The sequence below is a fragment of the Pogona vitticeps genome, chromosome 1 (assembly GCF_051106095.1).
Source record: "Pogona vitticeps strain Pit_001003342236 chromosome 1, PviZW2.1, whole genome shotgun sequence".
In the NCBI taxonomy this organism is placed as follows: domain Eukaryota; kingdom Metazoa; phylum Chordata; class Lepidosauria; order Squamata; family Agamidae; genus Pogona; species Pogona vitticeps.
In genome coordinates, this window is record NC_135783.1 from 123,442,096 (window position 1) to 123,459,846 (window position 17,751).

At 42.7% G+C, this 17,751-nt stretch overlaps 1 protein-coding gene and 1 long non-coding RNA gene across 5 annotated transcripts in view; one reads left to right on the top strand and one right to left on the bottom strand.

Annotated features, from left to right (window-relative positions):
* GFRAL (GDNF family receptor alpha like) overlaps positions 1–17,751 on the bottom strand; it is a 42,447-nt gene that overhangs the window by 6,475 nt on the left and 18,221 nt on the right. The gene's annotated exons all lie outside the window — the stretch shown is intronic.
* Positions 41–6,428, top strand: LOC140702770 (uncharacterized). 4 transcript variants are annotated; one of them, XR_013542245.1, is made up of 4 exons: positions 41–1,093; positions 1,252–4,614; positions 5,360–5,629; positions 5,856–6,428. It is a non-coding gene; the product is annotated as an uncharacterized LOC140702770 (long non-coding RNA). The 4 variants fall into 4 exon arrangements; XR_013542243.1 differs by having other exon boundaries at positions 955–1,093; positions 1,252–5,404; positions 5,492–5,629; XR_013542242.1 differs by having other exon boundaries at positions 955–1,093; positions 1,252–4,480; positions 4,580–5,629.

The window sequence follows — 17,751 nt, forward strand, 5'->3', positions numbered from 1 at the left end:
CCACGTACATATGAGTAGTAGGATAGTGGTAGCTTTATTCAAACTCAATTTTGACAGGTGCCACGCCCCCTTTTGGGACCCTGGACCGGAAGGGGAGGGACTTCCGGCGCCTAGGCTGGACCCAGGCCCCTTCCGGCGGAAGGGGTGGTCCGAACGGTGACGTCAGGGGTTGTGGGGGTCCCCGTGGGCCTATAGGGGTCTTTCCCTAGAGGCCGGGGTCCCCCGTGACCCTAGGGGTGCCTGAGGATTGGACCCCGAGGGGTTGTGCCACCCCACGACCCCGTAGGCCAATGGGGAGCGGTTGGAGGTCCTTGGCTAGAAAAGGGGTGGTCGTAGACCATGTCTCGGCTTGCCCCAGCCCCCTGCGTGACGTCAGGGATTTCGGGTGGGCCCGTGAGCCTATAGGAGCCTTTTCCTAGAGGCAGGGGTCCCCCGTGACCCTGGGGTGGCCTGAGGATTGGTCCCCGAGGTTGCGTGCCACCCCACGACCCCGTAGACCAATGGGGAGCGGTTGGAGGGCCTTGGCTGGAAAAGGGGTGGTCGTAGGACATGCCCCGGCTTGTCCCTAGGCCCTGCAAGGGTGGGAAAGCCCCGGGGAGTTTGCTGAGAGGCTATAAAAACGTGGTTCGGGGACACTTCTGCGCGCTCTGTCAGCTCTTTGCAAAGGTCCTGCGGTTTTGTAGACATGGCGGAGAAGGAGAACAAAGCTCCGGAGCCCGTCCATAAGCCTGCGGGAAAAACCAGGAGACGCCTGCAGCCCAAAGCTTATTACAACGGACCGGTGGGGTTCTCTAGCCCCTTGTGTCCATTAGGAAATCCGGCAAGCCTAAAGAATAGCCTACCCAAAGACCCAGAAAAGTTAACAAGAGAAGTCAAGCCTGCAGAAGACGTTTTTGTTTTTTCTGCAAAGGCGAACCCGAAGCAGAAAAACACAAGAAAACTGGCCTGTACCATGTTGTGGGGCGATGAGGAAGATGATGAACAAGGTATAAAAAGAGATTTACCGGTCCATGGCAATGGTCCTGAGCAGCAAGTGTTGGCACAGCCTCCTGATGAAGGTTTTGAGAGTGCTGAAGAAAATGCAAGCTTTCTGGTAAGAACAATTCTCTTTTTAAAAGATGGACATTTAAACCTCTGTTATAAGGGGTGGGGGGGGGGGTTGTGTTAAAACCGGTAGTTATGGCTATGTTAGTGATGTGGCTTTAAGTTCTTTTAAAACTTACTGAAATTATGTTTCATTCCCAAACACAGGATAAGACATTTATCTTGGAAGATGGCCTTGAGTGTGATTGCATTTATGGTCCCACGGCTCATCTGGAATCATCAGGGTTCATTGTTTCAAGAGAGAAACCATCCTAAATGAATATATAACCTTTAAAAAGCCTGTATTGTGTGTTTCTACCTTCTGTAAAAACTAAAATGCCTGTCCTATATTTTCTGTTATTTAGATGTATGCTTTTAATAAATATGCATTGTAAACCCTCATCGGGGGTAGTCAAATGATGTAACTATTGCATTCTTAGGATTTCAGGTATCAGAGAATGCAGATCTAATGCACTGTCATGTCCTTCTCTGCTTCAGGAGGGAAATTATTATTTCTCACAACATAATAACCAATAAGATATATACTGTATTGTGCTTTTCTGCAAACATTGAGATTTAGATGTATGCGTTACAATATGGACTTTACTGTATATCATAATACTCACTTTATTGTGTTCATAACATGTATTGTGTATTTATACAAGCACTGTGATTTTTTTTAAAAAAAAAAAAATGTATGCGTTACAGCATCCTTTTAATAAAGAGCATAAATCCGCCATACACTGTTCTTTTATTAATTTTCCCTTTCTGATTAGCTTTCTAATATCAAAATATCACATTTTTTGGATCTAAATACCCTCCTAAAAACTGAAATCTTTAAAAACAGGGGTCATCCTGCTGACCTGTAAAATAACAGGACCTCTGTGGCTTAGATAAGCATAGTTCTGACGGCCTGCAAAATACAGACCCATCTGTTTGAGTAGATAAAAATAGTAACAATCTTAGGATGTGTAGACACTTCCCTTTGTCGTGTTCCCTTTCAAATTAGGTGCCAATGAGATAATGGGTAATCACTGTAAATCATGAAAAACAGCAGGGGTAGACTGCTGTTTCCCTCAGCTAACCACACAGAAACACAGGTCAGCTATTTACAGGCAGGGGTCACAGAATAAATTTATGCCACAAATGTAAAAATGCTTGAATTAAAAAGCAGATGATTTCATTAGAAGTATACAGAAATTCACCCTTAAATGGACTGTAAAGATCATGGATTTTCGCAAAATCTTATAACCAAGAATTAAAAGAAAAAAAAAAAAAAAAAAGTTATGATAAATGATAAACAAGTTGCCCCTTTTTAAAAATACATGTGAAACTAAATTTCAAAATACAGCATATGACTCCAAACGAACTCCCCGCCATATTAGGCGGTTGGATTGGCAAACAGACGTTATAGAACCTCAAAGTCACAGCAGCAACAGTTTATGTATTTGTATACATTTAGAATAGTATAAAACATTTTATTTATCACAAGGAAGCAACTCAGTTTGGCTGTAAAGTGAAAAAATAAGTCATTTCTGTTTCCCAAATGAAAATTTCAGACGCTTGAAGGCAGATTTAGTAAGTAAGCTAGAAATAGTGAAGAGCAATAAGTTGAGCAGTATAAAAAACCCATGTTTTAGTAAATGTCTTTAATACCATTCAAAGTAAAAAAGTTTTCCACGTGTTTATACCCAAGGAAGATTCCTAGAATCTCTCTGTGTATGTGTGTGTGTGTGTGTGTGTGTGTGTGTGTGTGTGTGTGTGTTGGGGGTTTTCAAAATTCTTTGAGATTATTATTTCTAAAAGCCCTGTGATTTAAGAATGTATGCGTTACAGCATCCTTTTAATAAAGAGCATAAATCCGCCATACACTGCTCTTTTATTAATTTACCCTTTCTGATTAGCGTTCTAATATCAAAAATATCACATTTTTTTTTTTTTGGATCTAAATGCCACTCCTAAACTGAACTCTGAAAGAATAGGGGTCATCCTGCTGATCTGTAAAAAATACAGGACCTCTGTGTCTTAGATAAAACATAGTCCTGACGGCCTGCAAAATACAGACCCCATCTGTTTTGAGTAGATTAACATAGTCACGTCCTCCTCAGGTAGCTGAATAGATAAGACAGCATGTGTATTCTCTTCCTTTCCTTTTCAAATGATGTGTCATTGAGATAATGGGTAATCACTGTAAATCATGAAAAACAGCAGGGGTAGACTGCTGTTTCCCTCAGCTAACCACACAGAAACACAGGTCAGCTATTTACAGGCAGGGGTCACAGAATAAATTTATGCCACAAATGTAAAAATGCTTGAATTAAAAAGCAGATGATTTCATTAGAAGTATACAGAAATTCACCCTTAAATGGACTGTAAAGATCATGGATTTTCGCAAAATCTTATAACCAAGAATTAAAAGAAAAGAAAAAAAAAAAAAAGTTATGATAAATGATAAACAAGTTGCCCCTTTTTAAAAATACATGTGAAACTAAATTTCAAAATACAGCATATGACTCCAAACGAACTCCCCGCCATATTAGGCGGTTGGATTGGCAAACAGACGTTATAGAACCTCAAAGTCACAGCAGCAACAGTTTATGTATTTGTATACATTTAGAATAGTATAAAACATTTTATTTATCACAAGGAAGCAACTCAGTTTGGCTGTAAGGTGAAAAAATAAGTCATTTCTGTTTCCCAATGAAAATCTGTGGACATCAGGATCACTGAGATTTCAAAAACAGCAGCAACAGTTTATGTATTTGTATACATTTAGAATAGTATAAAACATTTTATTTATTACAATGAAGCAACTCCGTTTGGCTGTAAGGTGAAAAAATAAGTCATTTCTTTTTCCCAATGAAAATCTGTCAAGACATATTGAGGCTCCTAAAAATTTGTACAGCATCCTTTTAATAAAGAGCATAAATCCGCCATACACTGTTCTTTTATTAATTTACCCTTTCTGATTAGCGTTCTAATATCAAAGAATCACTTTTTTTTGGATCTAAATGCCACTCCTAAACTGAACTCTGAAAGAATAGTGGTCATCCTGCTGACCTGTAAAATAACAGGACATCTGTGGCTTAGATAAGCAAAGGCCTGGAGGCATCTGTTTGAGTAGATTAACATAGTCACATCCTTCAACAGGTAGCTGAATAGATAAGACAGCATGTGTATTCTCTTCCTTTCCTTTCAAATGGGTTGTTAATGAGGTGCCATTGTTTCACGGTAATTGTGTATCTTTCAATCCACATCATGATCGGCTGTTGTTTCCTGAAGCAGCATGAGTCGTGATCAGAAAAACTTTTGCTTCCCTTTCAAACGGTATATAAACTAGAGTTTTGAGCTGTCTTTTATCCGATCTTCTCTGTCCCTTGCCAAGACAAGCTAATAGGTGAGTAACTTTATACATCTATGAGATCTAATTCTTTTTAAAAATAGACCTGTCCTTTTTAAAATATGTATTCATTATGTGACTTTTTTTTTTCCCTAGGCTTTCAGCATTAATAACTCAACACGCCGAGATGGGTAAGAGATTGTTCTTTTAAAAAACTTATAGACATTGCGTAGAGTTTTAAATATATATTTTATTTACTGCATGGCAGAGAATATTTTTTTTTGTATTGCAAGCAGCCAGCTGAATAAATAATACCATCTTGATGGCGGGGTCATAGCTTGTCTTAGAAAGGTATTTAAACTTCTTTCCTGCAGGAGACAGAAATATGAAGCATTTTATGATTTTATAGAATAGATATTTATAAGCTGTTATTAAATTTGAATTTAGGAACAATACTTACGGTTATGAATTTCAAATTCCCTTGTCGCTGAGTTATACATGTCATGATATGCCGTGATAGAAAATCCATTTCATTCTCTGCCAAAAGCCGTATCTTCTTCTGAAAAAATCTGATTATGTATGATGCAAAAGATAAAAATGTAAAAATTCTTCCATAATTAATTTTATCCTGAAAAACGTATTGTCCAGTTAAAAAAATTGCAGAATTAACATCTGGCAGACTGCTTATCTGTATTTTCGCCAAAAATTCTTTTATGTCTCCTTCCAATTGTATTTGAATCAAAGAGTCTAGATTTTTTAATTGAAGGCTCATTTCTGATTTAGCCTCTGTATTTTCAGATTCTCTGCAATTAATTTTGAGATAATTTCGAACCAGACAATACAGCTGTGATTCAATAGCATCCATCTTGCAGTTTTTAAAAACAGGGATGTCAAATGTTCATCAGGCATGCCCTAACATGTTTCTGTTCTCTACAGCCGGGAATTCCAAGGAAAATAGCCCAGCATCCGATGCCTCCCTGGGTAAGCTCATTAACATATTGGGGGTTTAAGGAGGACTTTTTTACTTTTAAAATCCCTAATGATTTAGAAATACTGTTTCTTTTTCAGAGAAATATTTTCGCTATGAGGATGATGAATATTTTGCACAAAATGATCCTATTGTACCATCAACCAGCTATAATATTCCAAGGACGGACAGGTTCCAGTTTCGTGGTTATACTTTTAAAAGAGTAAATGTTGATCAGAGTAAGTTCTGTACATTTTCAGGGAAGACCTTTTTATCTGCCTGCGTTTTTAACGGGTGGGGTGGGGGTGGGGGGTGGGGGTCCTCCCTTTAAAACAAATGTGTGTGTGTGGGGGGGGGGGGGTGGGGGTGGGTGGGTGGGGTGTTAGAGAGAGAGAGAGAGAGAGACACAGAGAGAGAGAGAGCGCTGAAATGCAGCCTTTACAAGACCCATTATTTCTTTTCTAGGCCTCAATATGACGATCCCCCCCAAAAGATACAAGGAAGCTGAAAGACCGGTTCCTGGTAAATCAGCCAACATCCCAGCCTTGAAGGGGGGCAAAGCTGCCAGCGGGGGTAGGGGCAAAACCCCAGCGATCCCTCAGATGACGACAGATCTCAAGATACATGAAAGACCGGCCGGTATCAAATCCGCAAACCCACAGGTCTTGAAGGGACCCAAGCCGGTTGCTGACGGGAATGGTGGCCAAAATCCAGCGGCCCCTCAGATTGCAATGGATCCAAAGTATGGCGAAAGATCAGACGGCAGCAGACAGCGGAGTCCCCAGGCCAAGTCAACTAATGGAGATGGTAGCAAAAAGCTTGCAAATCCTCAAGCTGTGGAGGGTAGGAAAAAAGAGGGCATGGTTGAAATTGATGGAAAGGCTTTAGCTGTATACACCTCTAAAGTTGAATGTTGGTTTAAAAATTTTATGATGATTTTCAATGTGGTTAATGCGGCCAGAGCAAGTCTAAACCAAATTATGGACGAGGTCCCTGATATAAATGCCATTTGTGATGCTATTAAAAAAATGGATCATTTTTCTTGTGCAATGTCCTTTAAAATTCAAACAGGCCTAGGCTATCCTGATGTTAAACAGACAAACAGGAAGTATACAATGAGAAGGGCTCACCCTGGCCGTCAGTCTAGGGGGAGAAAAAGAAGGAAACCAAGCACAGCTAAACTGTACTGGCACAATAGAGTTGTTAAATTGTTACAAGGGGCCAAGAAACTGCTTGCACGTAGGAAAAGGTTATCTTTGCCTTCTAGCTGCACACAGTCTCAAGAACAATCTCCAAACGCTACCCTGCAGACACCAGAGAACTCTGGGGCGATTGGGGTTAACAGCCGAGAGTCGCTGGAATACCCACCAGGGTGCTCTTTACCTTCTAGCTGGGCCCTGTCTCAGGAGCAATTTCCAGACGCTGCCCTGCAGACACCTGAACATGAGGCAGAGACCCCTCCGGTGTATGCCGAAGTCACAAATAGGTGGGAGTGGGAAAATGAAAGATATAGCACCCTACACATAGCGCAAGAATTCCGGTTCGTAAATCTAGAACATGTGACCAGCTATGCACAAGCCGTTTCAGCATTACATTTAGCTGTTCAAGAGGTACTGGATCATGTTAATGAAAGCTTGGAGACGGGGGATTGTGTGCAGCTGAGATTTGAGGGTGGGAACATGCAGAGGCCTCTCTTTTCAGTGAAAAAGGTCAAGGGTGCTCTAGACGCTGACGAGTTTCTCTCCAACTTAGCAAATCTTTTGCAGAGTAATATGGAACTTTGTTTAGACGGTGTTTTACGATTAGTTGTAACCATTGTGAGACCTCCTAGGGGGGGCAGCCGCCCAAGAGCCTTACGCTCTATCCCCTATAGTGCAATTATAAATAAGAAAAGGAAACATCTAATCGATTTCACTGATGTAAACAGTAAACTATGCTTTGGAGCAAGCTTAGTTCGTGTAATGTCTAAAGAGGTCCCAACAGATGCAGAGTTGGCACATGGAGCTCTGCAATTGTATCAGGCAGTCCACTGGCCTGTAGACAAAGAGGTTTCTTTGTCTGACATCCCTCTTTTTGAGGACCACTTACAGGTCAATATCCAGATTGCACACTATGGCAACAAAGGCTGGGGCTTGTTTAAACCACAAGGACACAAGTATACACAAACGTATACGTTGCTTCTCCATGATAATCACTTTTATGGAGTTCTTAATATAAAGGGACTCTTTGGGGCTCGTAATTACTGTCAATATTGCCACAAATTGTACTCTCATATTCATGACTGTATATTTTTCTGTAGACTCTGTCTAAGAAAAGATTGCGCTTCTAATGTGAACATCATGAAGAAGTGTAAGTGTTGCAAAATGAAATGCAGGTCGAGAGAATGCTTAGAATTACACACCAAGCTGGCGGCAGAGAACAAGGTACCCTGTACTTATAGAAAGTTTTGTGAGGACTGCGGTCGTTTTCAAAATGCAGAGCATTTCACAAAGGACTGTATAGGCAGGGTATGTAATATCTGCTGGGCTCCTAGGGGAGAAGAGGTAAACCACTTCTGTTTCATGCGCCCACTTAAAGAGCCAAAGATCTCAACCCATTATATATTTTATGATATAGAATCAAGACAAGACACGGGGTTACACATCCCCAATTATTGTTACGCCAGATCTTTTTGGGGTGAGACTGTGCGACACTTTAAAAAAGAGGCTTCTGTGAAAAAGGGGGTGCCCGATTGGATAAAGGATATCCTTGAACAGGATGCTGAGGAGGAAGAGGAGGAGGAGGAGAGTGAAGAATATGATGATGATAACAGTTCATATAGCGAGAGCATTGTGGAGCCTGACTCTGGCAACACCAAGAAAAAAGGTGAGAAAAAAAGGCATGGCCTTATGATAAATCATGGGAATTCAGAGGCGAGTCATGCATCGAGGCTTTTATTCGGACTTTCACAGAAGGGAGGGTTTTTGAGGGCACAACGTTTATAGCCCATAATTCAAAAGGTTATGATGGATATTTCATTCTCAATCAGCTAGTCAAAGAAAAATTAGAGGTAGAACTTATTACTCAAGGTGGAAAACTTATAACAATAGCCGTGCCGGCTCTTGATATAAAATTCCTGGATTCTCTATGTCATTTACCAATGGGGTTATCAAAATTACCCAAATGCCTAGGCCTCAGGCAGGAGTCTAAGGGTTATTTCCCTCATTACTTCAACACCCCTGAAAATGAACAGTATGAGGGTCCCCTACCACCACCCGAAGCTTATGGAGTGCAACACATGATGCCTTCTGAGCAGAAGGCTTTCTTAAAGTGGCATGAGGAGAATAAGACAAAAACCTTCAACCTGCAGCGAGAATTGGCTGCCTACTGCCAGCAGGATGTTAACATCCTGGTACAGGCCTGCACAAAGTATCGCCATGAAATTATGACCCTGACAAAGAAGAGGGTGAAAGGGTACGACGGGGAATATGAATGGTTTGCCATAGACCCTCTTCAATACCCCACCCTAGCTGGCGTGTGTCTTAGCATGTACAAGTTCAAATTTCTGGAGAAAAATAAAATAGCAATCCCACATCCAGACAACTATCACCGCCAGTGCAAACGCTATTCATCTGCATCGATACAGTGGCTGTCTTATATTGCCCATAAAGAAAAAACCAGGGTACAGCACGCCTTGAATGGTGGAGAAATTTGTATCGATTCTCTTTATGTAGATGGTTATATGGTTCTTAACGGCAGGGGCATATGTTTAGAGTTCCTGGGGTGTTTTTTCCATGGCTGTGCCCTCTGTTACCATTCTGAGGATTGGAATCCTCTGTTAGGGAAAACCTATGGGGCTCTTTTCAATGCCACACAGGAAAGGACAGCCGTTTTGAGAAGCAAGGGCTTTGAAGTCAGATCAATTTGGGAGCACGAATGGAAAGAGATGGTGAGAAACGACAACGATGTCAAAAATTACCTTGCTACAGCTGATTTTCCAGATCCCTTAGCACCTAGGGATGCTCTCTTTGGGGGTCGTACAAACGCGATCCGTTTGTACTACAGAGCTAAACCGGGAGAGCAAATTCTTTACTATGATTTTACCAGCCTTTACCCCTATGTCAACAAAACTAAAGAGTACCCTCTGGGGCACCCCAAAATCATATATGAGAATTTTGAGCCTGTGACTGCCTACTTTGGTATCGTAAAGGCAAAAATCTCACCACCTAGAGGCCTCTTTTTTCCAGTTTTGCCAGCCAGGATTGGTGGAAAACTTATGTTTGTGCTGTGTGCCGCCTGTGCAGAAAGCAGCCAGAGAACCCCTTGTGAACATACCGATGAGGAGAGAGCTTTGACGGGGACCTGGTGTACTATAGAACTGAATGTAGCCATAAAAAAGGGGTACAAGGTTGTGAAAATCTTTGAGGTATGGCATTTTGAAAACAGATCGGATGAACTGTTTTCAGATTACATGAAGCTGCACCTTCGCCACAAACAGGAGGCATCAGGCTATCCCTCGTGGTGTGTCAGTGAGGCAGATAAAAACAAATATATTGCTGATTATGAACAGAAAGAGGGTATAACCCTACGTAAAGATAAAATTGCTGTAAACCCCGCAAAAAGACAGATTGCCAAGCTGTTTCTAAACTCTCTGTGGGGTAAGTTTGGTCAGAGAACGAATCTGCCTAACACTCAGGTGGTCAGAGATCCGGATGAATATTTCAACCTCTTATTTTCAGAGTCTTACAAAGTGTCCATGTTTGAATTTTTGGCGGATGATGCTGTCTGTGTGTCATGGAAACATGCGACTGACAGATTAACCACCAAGGGTAGGAAAAATGAATTCATAGCCTGCTTTACCACAGCTTATGCACGTCTTGAGCTTTACAACCTGCTTGACAAACTGCAGGATAGAGTTCTTTATCACGATACTGACTCTGTTATTTTTGTACAACGGGAGGGTGAATGGAAACCCTCCTTAGGGGACTACCTGGGGGACCTCACGAGTGAGGTTCCTGAAGGCATGCATATTACAGAATTTGTGTCCGGAGGACCAAAAACGTACGGGTATAAAATCTGTGACGGTAGTGCGTGCATGAAGGTCAAAGGGATCACACTGAATGTGACTAACTCTGAAAAAATTAATTTTGACAGTCTCAAGGATTTGGTTTTTACGTACGCTTCTGACAACCGAGATGGTTCGCTCCGTGAAATAGTGGTAGAGCAGCCAGGTATTGTCAGGGATAAGCGGCAGTGGTTGATTCATACAAAGCTTTTAAGGAAAACTCAAAAGGTGGTTTATGACAAAAGAGTGATTGTCGAAGACTTTAAAACCCTACCTTATGGCTACTGAACTAAATACGTTGTGGGTTCATCCTTTTTCAGCTATCCTAGCAGGACCCAGTGGTTGTGGAAAAACATTTTTTATTAAGAATATGCTTGACAACGCGCGCAATGTATTTTCTGACATGCCTGAAAATATTATCTGGTGTTATGGATGCTGGCAACCTGTATATAAGACTCTTCTCTGTAAATATCCCTGTATTCGTTTTGTAGAAGGCTTGCCGGAAAAGTTTGATGATGATGTTCTGTTACCCCCCACTAAAATAAACTTCTTGATTTTAGACGACTTGATGCAGTCTGCCTCTGATAATAAGGAAGTGGAAAAGTTATTTACACAATATGTGCATCACAGGAACGTAAGTGTTTTTTTAATTACTCAGAACATTTTTTCCCAGGGAAAATCTGCCCGATCCATTAGTCTGAACGCAAAGTTTTTAGTCCTCTTTAAAAACCCCAGGGATAAGCAGCAAATTGCCACACTAGCCCGTCAGATGTATCCGCGAAATGGACAGTTCTTCATGGAAGCTTTTGCAGATGCCACAACTCCTCCTCACGGTTATCTGTTGGTAGATTTAAACGCCAATACCCCTGAACCTTACAGACTGAGAACAGGCCTTTTCCCACCGGACTGGCCTGCTGTGTATACCTTGAAGAAATCTGCTCCAGGCAACAAAAGACGGCTGCTTTGAAACCCTTTTCTTCATTGAAGCCAATTCAGCAGTCGGATAACATGTCTGAACGTATAAGGAGAAACCTGCCACTTTTGAAGCTCCTTATTAAGGCCCCCCTGCGGCAGAGAAAAGCCATTTTATGTGCTGCTTCGGATGATCTGGTCACTGCCATTTCAGAGATTGCTCTGAATACTTTAAAAGGAAAGATAGCTCTAACGCCTAATCAGGTACGTGTTTTAAAGAAGAAACGAACACTAATTAAAACCTTGAGTAACAAGAGGGTACCCCTACGGCGGAAAAAATACCTGGTGAAGCAGTCTGGAGGTTTCCTGGGACCCTTATTGGGCATCGCTGTCCCTCTAATAACCAGTCTTTTAACTAATAAGTAATGGATTATGCTGAAAAGATGTATCTGGTCCCCAGTGCTCAGCTACAAGAGCTGAGGGGTGTACCAGAAAACATCAGGGCCACCACGGTCAGACGCTTGGATTCTGAGATGAGAGAGATTCTCTTAAGGTCAGACTTGTCAGAGTATGAAAAAGCTAAGCTTTACAATGGCGTTCTACAGAGGTTTTTAACGCTGACCAGGCAGGAGGATATGGAAAAAACAATGCAACCGCCCCCCCAGCCCGCCGCTCCTCCCCCCTCGTCACCGGTCCCTCAAGAGGCCCTACCCGAGGTTATTCAAGAGGTGTTAGACAGTCTGCCCAACCGTTACAAGAAAAATGCAGAGATTTTGCTAAGTAAATTAAGGCGACATCAAGACATCTCTTCATGGGATGACAAAGGGGCCTTCCGGTACCGGGGGGAGCTCTTACCTGGCTCTAATATTCTGGACCTGGTCAGAGGTATCACCCAGTCTACAACCCTTTCTGATAAGAGAAAACCCAAGGGGTGGGACGTTTTTCTTAAAGCTCTGGCCGAACTGAACATCCCCACATCTATCGCGGGAAATTCAGCCGTTAGAGAACAATTAGAAGCGCTGAAAACCGCACCGCCGTCTTCTTCCTCCCCGCCTGCCACATCCGCTGTTGTCCGACCCAAGAAACAGTTCAAGAGACCGGAATGGCTGCGCGTCAAGGAGCTTCCAACAACCCCTGTGAGACCCGTGGTCAAGAAGCCTGAATGGCTCACTTTATAAAATACATTAATAAAAACCATGACAGATAAAACATTTAACGTTTGTCTTTTATTTTATTTATGCACAGCTTACATTTTTTATGTTTTACACAGGGGTCCGCAGGCTTGAATATGATGAAACGGGTGGCATGCGGGGGGTGCTCTTTGAATTTTCCTGTTCTTGACAAACTCTACAACCATGCGGTCATTTTTGGTAGTATCATCCGAGTACAACTTTAAAATTTGATCAAACTTCAGGCCTTTTGTTCTGTTCTGTAAAAAGAACACACAGTGATAGCCGCAGGTCACTGCCGAAGGGTGTTGTAGCTGTCTCTTCTGGAATATTATTTCATTGCCCTGACGCCATAAAAAAGCTGTAATTGTTTCAGGTATCCGCGGGTTGTCCGGGTCTATGCCGTATGAGTCAAAAAACTCTCCAGGACCATTAACTGGTAGATAGAGGGCCAGCCAGTGTTCCCCAGGCATCGTGTGGGGTTGTGTGTTCACCACTATTCCGGTAGGTCTTTTGGTAACAAGGGCCCTTGGTAAAAGGTCGCAGGGGTAGACATCTAGAAAGGTCTTATCTCGTTGTAATACGCTTAATAGCTGCAGCGTGTTCATGTTCACATATAATCAAAGAGGACGTTTCTGCTATGGTTGATTTCAATCACGTTGTCAAATACCCCGTATAAGAGCATGTTAATAGTTGCCGCTAGGGGTTGGGCAAAGCGGATCTCTGCTCGAAGATTTCCAGTCTTGATCAGAGAATAATGTTCCGAGCAGCCATGATCCGGTGTCAGATCAAAGGCATATAGGGTGTATCCGTGTCCAAATTCGTTAGGGGTGATGAAAATGTCTTGGTCCTTCATGGCTTTTCCGGAGGTTTGTACCAACTGCATGTACTCTCGGACATAAAGGCCGTTTGCATAATCCGGCTGGAGGGGCTTTGCTGGAACTTGCACCCCATCAACGTACAAGGCGATAAAATTAACATTGAAATGTTGGAAATTGAAAGGGTTTTTGTCATAGGCTCCGCTGAAAGCATCATTGTCAACAAAAGTAATGACGAGCTGTTTCGGCAACTGTCCCAGAAAAAGGTTTTCTTGATTGCACACAAGGCTTCCTGCCGGTATACTGAACACTTTCATTCCCACGCGTTCAACGGGGTATTTTGCATTAGATGCAAGAAGGGCCTCTGCGTGTCCTATGCGAACCCCCGGGGACACTTTCACCCTTTTGACAAACAGAGAGGCGTTTAAAATATCCACTTTGTACCTCTCTCCATCATCACCACTCATCAGGCAGAACGTATCCTTGCTACGGGTAAGTTTGATTTTCACATCTACACCGTTCAGTAACATTTTCTCCTGAAAAAATAGCTCATTATGCAGCGGCCCCATCAGATTCCATTTCTTGCTGGTCCCTGTGTGTTCTGCTCTCATTCTAAAGCCCCAGTTTCCAGTGTTGTTGGCTACGGTGGTTTGTTCCATGGCTGTATAACCATCTCTATAAAACCCGCCTGCCGCGAATTGGGTACTCATGCAGTCGGAGCCGTAATTCATAAGCAGCTCTATCATGGCCCTATAGGGGTAGCAGTTGTTACTCTGACTGATGAGCCGGTCCCCAAGGGTGACGTCCAGTTGGCTAAAGAGCGCTGCAATGGGATAATTTACAAAACCCACTTTAGCATCCGCGGCGATGTTTGTCCCATTTGCTTTTGTGATCTTACACACCACGTAGAGCAAGGTATTGTTTAAATCGAGATAATCTTCACTGTTGCCTGTTACATAAAATTCTATTTGACCGTTGGGGGTTATGGCCGCTAGAGGGGGGACTTCTATATACATACAGCTTTCCACGCTGGTTTGTGTAGGCGATAGTTGAAAAATATCCAATTCAGATTTGGCACACTCTTCGGAGGAGCTGTGAATGAAAGCCATTTTAAAAGATGTCTCCGCGGACGCGCTTCAGACCCCTAATCTTACGGCTTGCTTTCTTCTTCTTGCTCTCAAGCTTCTGACGTTTTTTGGGTGGTAATCCGCTGTTTAACCGTTTAGGAGGACCTAGGCGTAGATGACCCGCTTTTCGCTTAACTCCACCCCTTCTTTTCAGGTATGTGAGTCCTGAGCCTTCTTGGTGTCTCACTTTTTTCATAACATGACCCACGACGTCTCCGGCGATATTATGCACGGCGGTCTTAAGGTGCGGCTTAATGAACTCAAAGCCTCTCCTCAAGAGGGGAACGGCCTTTCGGAACAATCCACGAAAAATGCCGCCCAGCCCCGCCCCGTACATGTTTACAGATCCGTGAAAGCCAGGGATGCCCCGCCCTGCCTGGGCCTTATAGTACGCCCTATAAACATTGACATCTCCGTAGTCTTTCAGCACCACCATTTTAACGTTCTGCTGTTCTCTTTCTAAACACAACCCTTTCGGGGGCGAATATGCAACCGCACAACAACTTTCCCCAGAGTGAATGGCACGGGTTGGTTCTGGTCCGTCTTTATTTCAATGGTTATTGTGTTGATGTGGTTCTTGCTCATCAGCACGTAATGCGGCTTGTCGTAAGTAATTGTAACACATTCGTAGGTTTCTCCCTTGACGGGGATGCAGCGTAACAGAGGTACAGAGTGGTCTCCCACGATTTGGTGCTCGATGATATCTGTATAGACGTACAAGGAGCTGAACCCGCCGTTAATGTCTGCAGCATGCGGTATTTTCCTGACAGCCACATACGGAGGGGCCCCCAAAATGGGGGCTAACTCCGTCCCCGCCGAGAATAAGTAATTTTCAGGGCCTGTGAATCTAACTTTGCCCATGACGGTGTCGTAGGTCAACCACGTTTCTTGTAGGTCTATAGCTTGTTTTATCGTATCATTCATGTTCTTCAGAAGATCAGGAATGTCCTTGTAATAGCCCCTGTGTAAATGAAAGGTCCATTTCTTTGTCCCCTCAAAAATTGAAAACGGTGTATTTTTAAGGAGTGTGTACCAACTCCGAGGATACTGTATCTCTGCTAGACCAACTTCCCAAACACCGATCAAATCTAAGGGTTTGGGCAACATTGTCGTATAACTGGCGTTTGTATTTTGAGGAAAAACCTTCTTACAGGCATTACTTGGGAGTGTGATGTAAAAACCATGATCCCCCATTTTGCTTCTCAGCGCCTAAACAACCTTAGAAATCTCTGAGGCAGACACCCAGCTGTTAAACTTGCTAGGCCAACCTAACCACTTCACTAAGTGGAGTTTTCTTCGACCACGGCCTTTTGTGTCCAAAATCTTTTCAATTCTGTACAGTCGATCTTCCCGGTCATTGATCTTCTGCAATTCTTCAGGATAGAAAGTACCGATTATGGCATCCCCATCATAATCCGTCAGATGGTATACAGGCCTCTCTTTACCTTTGACAACACGATCTACGATAAATATCTCGGTGGTGAAATTCTGCTCATACCCCTTATCAAATACGCCTTTGCTTTTAGAAACCCTCACAAGGTCCCCTTTTCTGAGTTTTGAAACTTCTTTTTTGGTTCCAACAGAGGGCTCATAGACTCTTTTCCAGACCAACAGGTCATTATGATGATTCACATCTACAGGCCTACATTTAATAGTTCTATGAATGCTATGATTGTAACTTTTAAGGAGTTGCTGCAATACATCCACATACCTGTAGGTGTTTTTAGCCGTGAAATACCTCCACATTTTTGTTTTTAATGTTCTGTTAAACCTCTCAACAACCCCCGCTTTGACCTCATTATTGGTGACAAAATGCAGTATTCCATATTTCTTGAATAAACCGGTTACAGGTTTGTTTAGAAATTCACCGCCACGATCCGTCTGTATTTTGTCAGGTTTTCTCCCGTCTTGTTTGAAAACGGCTTCAAAGGCGCTGGCCACTTCTTTGCCTGTTTTACCTTTGAGCGCTTTTACCCAGCCGTACTTAGACAGAATGTCTATACAGACCAGAATATACTTGTAACCATTGTTGTGCCGGGCATATTGTTGCATATCAACCAAATCTGCCTGCCATTGAGCATCTACTTTGGAAACCACGGTCTTATTTCTTTTAAAATGAATTCTAGCAGGTCTATGCAACGTATAGGCATCCTGATCAGACAGCCATCGTGAAACATCTCCGAGCTTCAAGGTTTTGACCTGTTTTTTGGCCTCCCTAAAGAGAGGCTTGAGACCTCCAAAACTCCCCGCTGCTGAGGGTGTGTAATAGATATTGTGCAGTAATTTTTCCCGTGCATCCTGCTCAGCCATTAGCACTAATATGATCAATGTATGGTACAATAAATGCTCTTTATTAAAAACAAATCAGTATATTACAAAAATTATACATTTTTTGTTTTTGTTTTTATTCAATCACGCATGTTTGGACAACAGTAAAAATGACAATCGTATACTTGTTGTAGTGTTCGTTTAACAATGTCTAGATATTGTTCATCTGTCGACCTCAATAGTCTTTTTAAAAAGTTATATGACTCGTCAGAAGCTGTTAAGCTTTTAATAATCTTGTGTATGTAGATCAAGGTTCGATTTGTCATGCAGAGCTTCTTAGTTTGGAAAGCTGTCATGGTGATAACAAGGATAACTTTTTTATAGCAAAGTTTCGAACATATCTCGTTCAACATCTTGGAATAGTCAGCATCGTTCCAACCTATGCACGGGTGCGCTTGTTGCCCACACAGATCTTCCTGGCATCCATAGCACCTTTGAATCAGATGTTCAGACAAAGCGTCTTTTAGCATTGCGAAGAGACAGGCCCTTGTAAGGGCCTGCATGTCCTTGTGTTTTTTCAGAGAATAGCCTCCGGCTTGGAAGTACCGCATCTCCTAAAAAAAAAAATTCAAAAAGGGGTTTTTAGCACACGTAATAAACATCTATAGCGCTCCTCTATCAACACCTTACCCCAGGGGTTACCTACCTGCGTTTCAGAAGTTTTCTCATTATAACATGATGTTTTCCTAGGATGACACTGTCCGTCAGGTTCTTCAAGCCGTTTTAATGCTCCTGGAGGGCCGTTTTCACTGTCGGAATCTGAACTCATGTAACGCTTTCGGGGTTTGGAAAGGGTCATGCAGGCCGTGACCTTTTGCTCCTCTGGCTTATGGACGGGCTCCGGAGCTTTGTTCTCCTTCTCCGCCATGTCTACAAAACCGCAGGACCTTTGCAAAGAGCTGACAGAGCGCGCAGAAGTGTCCCCGAACCACGTTTTTATAGCCTCTCAGCAAACTCCCCGGG